The 4,101-nt window shown below is 50.6% G+C and overlaps 1 pseudogene; it reads right to left on the reverse strand.

The window, feature by feature from the left end:
- Window positions 1-1,372: 1,372 nt before the first annotated feature.
- On the reverse strand, window positions 1,373-3,786 carry LOC143807218 (SUMO-activating enzyme subunit 2-B pseudogene; annotated as a pseudogene).
- Between the last annotated feature and the right edge of the window lie 315 nt (window positions 3,787-4,101).

Here is a 4,101-nt window from a genome sequence, read left to right on the forward strand (position 1 = left end):
AAACGTTCTCCCATGATAATCTTATGGGATGGATGTCGTTCATTGGCTATTGTGTACGGAGCTGCCAGCAGAGGATCTTCATGATTTTCATTCCCCATTGATAGCAGGAAAGGCATCTAAGTACTCGTATTTCTGCGCTTGGTGTTGATACTCGTTACTGAAAAAATTGAAACGTTTTGAAAATGTTATTTCCATTTTTTCATCATTTGCCTGTCATTAACATGTCTATCCATCTTGTGATTTTCATAATTGCACAACTTTTCCTTCGTGTTGTTGCAATTCCAGTATTGAGGCTATTGAGCTAAGACCCATGGACGTCTTAGTCCATTCTCAGTCCTTTTTTTTTTTTTAAGTTGTATGTCTTTTTATTATCATATTTTTATACCTTTTCCTTATTGTAAGCATTGAACCTTTTGTTATTAAAGTATAAAATTTTAAGAAGTTGATCCTTGAATGTTCTAAAGAATCCATAGCCTAAAGGTGTGTGAGCCTTATGAGTGATAGACATATTTTTATTAGTATTATTATTAGTCCGGGACTCATCGCCCGTGTATTCGATGAGTGGTGGCAGCGCGTATGAGCGGATGTGTGGCCTGGGTCGGTGTGTGATTTATGCTCCCATTACAGCATAGGACAGAGGTTGAATGCTGGACTGAGAGTGGGGAGATAGATTAACCCTTGCAGGCACAACCCCAAGTCACGTGTGAGAGCAAGCACGTGACGAGTAAGTGACACCACAGAGTAGGGAAACGTGACCGAGGCCCAGTGCTATCACATCGGGAGGGCGGTAATGTCACGATGGAGGCCCAGTGCTATCACATCGGGAGGGCGGTAATGTCGTGATGGGGGCTGGCTTTGCAGCGCTGAGAATCTCACCCACCTGTCCATTCTCTTTCCCCATGTGCTGACTTCTCCCATCTGTGCTCTCTTGAGATCGCAGAGGATATGTGAGGTAAAATATTGTTTAAAAACAGTCAGTGAAATATTTTCCCTCCCCCAATGTCTCCTCTGTGATCCCCTGCTGTAATGTCAGTGTTGTCTTTTGTTTCTTCGTTCAGCAGAATGATTCACTGCGTGGAAGTCACATTATAAGTGCCGACATATGTGTAGATCAGCGATTTATGATATTTCAGTGGAAAATTCAGAATATTCTGTTTTAGAAGAAGTTCATATATGAGTTTTTAGAATTATAAACAGATTATTATGTTTTGTATCATTTCTCAAATACCTTACGTGATCGGAAAAATCTATCAGGAACACTCAAAATGGTCCGAGGGACAAAACCTTTGTAACACAGTGTTATCTATGGATTTAATATGGTGTCAGGTGGAGGTGTCATGGCGGCACAGTGGTCTCTGCCCGGCACTGGACGTAGGTACAAGATGGTGTTTATTTGGTCAGATACAGGAGGAATCGGCCATTTTACAAAAGATCAAATATAAATAACCTGGGACGACGCAGACGGTGGAGCGCAGAGATGGCGGCCGAGCGCTGCAGTCCCGTCTGTGGCCCCCACAGGGTGGGGCGGACGCTTGACGTAGCACTTAGTAGAAATCAGCCATTACTTAACATTCGGGTGTGAGAACACAACGCCCGTAACCCTAGGGACATAAATACAGAGAGCAGGGGGCCGGGACTGCCCCAAAACACACGACCCGATGGATAGACATGGCTTCCATCCCAGGGGCAGAGCAGCGGGGGCCATGGCAGTGTTGTGGGGGACAGAGCAGAGCAGCGGGGTCCACGGCAGTGTTGTGGGGGCCACAGCAGAGCAGCGGGGCCCGCGGGTGATGACATTTATCACATAACAGGAAATATAAAAATACATTAGTGAGCGGAGAGCAGCTCTGAGCCTCAGTCCAGCGCAATCACGTCCTCGTCCGGCTCCATGCGCTTCCTCTTGTTGCTCACGGCCTCCTCTTCAGACAGCTTCCTCTTCAGCGTCACGGCCTCCATGTTGATGTCGCTGCCGCTCGGACTATCCTCCTCCGAGTCCACGATTAACACGTCGTCTGCTTCTTGCGCTGCGGATGTTGATGGTTGTGCTCCGTCGTCGCTGCCATTGGTGATACTTTTCCCGCTATCCTTCGGGGGTTTCTGAGGGGCTTTTTCTGGAGCGTCGCCGACAACCTCAAACTCCACATCCTTCTCCAAATCTTCACTCTGTAGCACATTGATCAGCAGGGTGTAGTCCTGCAGAAAGTCGTCCGCCTGCAGCCGGGTGCCGTTCCGGATGCCGAAATCTGACAACTGTCGACTGTTGTTTGCTTCCGTCTCTCCCTCCTCTGAGGAGATGAGGATGGTGCCTTTCCCGTCTTCAATCTGCACGTCGGCGGCCACCATGCCGAACTTCTCCTTTATTATCTTGTCCTGCAGAGTCTGCACTGTCACTTTGTGAACATTTAACTTGACGGTGATCTCGGGGCGGCTGGCGCACACGTAGCAGTTGGCGTTGGGGGGGTCCAGCACGCACGGCACCAGCAGCTTCTTGCGGGGGTTCGGCTGCTTGTTCAGAAACACCGTTCTACACTGCTCCAGGTTCCCCGACAGGATCTTCAGCCCCTCCAGCACGATCAGCCCCGATATGACGGCGTTGGTTGTGGCGATCGCTGAAATGATGTTCCCGGCCATTGACTTTATATCAAACCGGCTCTTCATGGCCATACTGAAGATGTACATCCGGAGGTTAGCAGCGGAGGTGACGAAATCCATCGCTGGGGGGGTCGTCCTTGTCCCAGACGAGCTCAGCGCCGTCTCCCTTTTTCGATATCTGATCCCTTAAAGTCTCAACACTATGAGAAAACAGCTGAGCGTAGCCAGCGACGTCCAGAACCTGCTGGTCCTTCAGGCCGACCCCTGAGGACGTCGTCCTCTGATCTGCAGAATCTTTCTCGCTGCTCTGCAGGCCGGCCCAGTCCAGGGGCACCGGTGGCTTCCTTTTCCTCCACAACTTGTCCATAGTCAGAAGATAGCGAATATCATCTTTGAAAAGCTTGTTAAAGAGCTTGACGGGGTCGTAGCCGGTGGACTTGGCCCACTGCTTGGTGGAGACGCGTTTGATGTCCCCGTCCTCGTTGGAGGCGTTGGCCCTCTGTGCAGCCTCCGTGGGCTCCCAGGAAGCCTCCGGGTCGGCAGTGTCTGGGGAAACTTCCTGATCTGCATCCTCCTCCCCCGAATAACTGGTTGAGCAGGTACTTTGCCCACACGATGCAGTGGATGGGCTCGGAGGGAGTGTTGCGGATGGTGCAGCCGGGGAAGGTCTTCTGGGTGGGTGTGGGCTGACATTCGTAGCACTCTGTGACCCCCTTCTTGATGACGGTGACCTGGCCAAGGTACCCGGCTGTGCCGCTCTCTATCAGGGGGACGTCTGCCGCCAGACACATCCGGTTCACGTGGTTCCGTGCAGCTCTGTTATCCAGGGCGTTCATCACCAGCGTGAACTTCTTGAAAAACTCAACATCGTATTCGGCATTCATGATGCTGTCATGATAGGCGGTGATACCGGCCCCCGGGCAGAACTGCAGGACGCTCTCCTTGGCCATCTGCGCCTTTGATCTTCCCACATGTTTCTTCTGGAACAGAAATTGCCGGTTGAGGTTACTGACGTCAATCGTGTCCAGATCAATCACGTCCAGGTTGGTAAATCCGGTGAGTAGAAGGTTCTTCAGTAACTCGCAACCGATCCCTCCGGCCCCGACCACCAGCACCCGGTAGCCGGACACCGCCTCCGCCAGCTCCGTGCGTAGCGCCCCGGTCACCGCCATCCTCAGCCACCGCCGCCTGCCTCACAGCCCCATTCTCAGTCCTTGATTGCTGAACATGTCAAGCTGGACTTAGTGAAAATGTGAAACCAGTGCTCCACAAACTGGATGGCAAGTTCAGTTCTCATCTAAACCAGATTGTAGTACAAATCCAGATCATGCAGTAAAGAAATGTGAAGGAATATTAGGGTGGATTGCTCTTCAAACATAGAAACAGATTTGGACAGGCTGATCTTCTCATGAGACCTACGAGATGAATGGCAGCTCATCACCATAAGTTCCATTATTTTCCAGCAGATGTTTGGCTGTTGACTGTCAGAATAAGTGTGAATGCATATTA

This window comes from Ranitomeya variabilis, chromosome 2, assembly GCF_051348905.1.
Source record: "Ranitomeya variabilis isolate aRanVar5 chromosome 2, aRanVar5.hap1, whole genome shotgun sequence".
In the NCBI taxonomy this organism is placed as follows: domain Eukaryota; kingdom Metazoa; phylum Chordata; class Amphibia; order Anura; family Dendrobatidae; genus Ranitomeya; species Ranitomeya variabilis.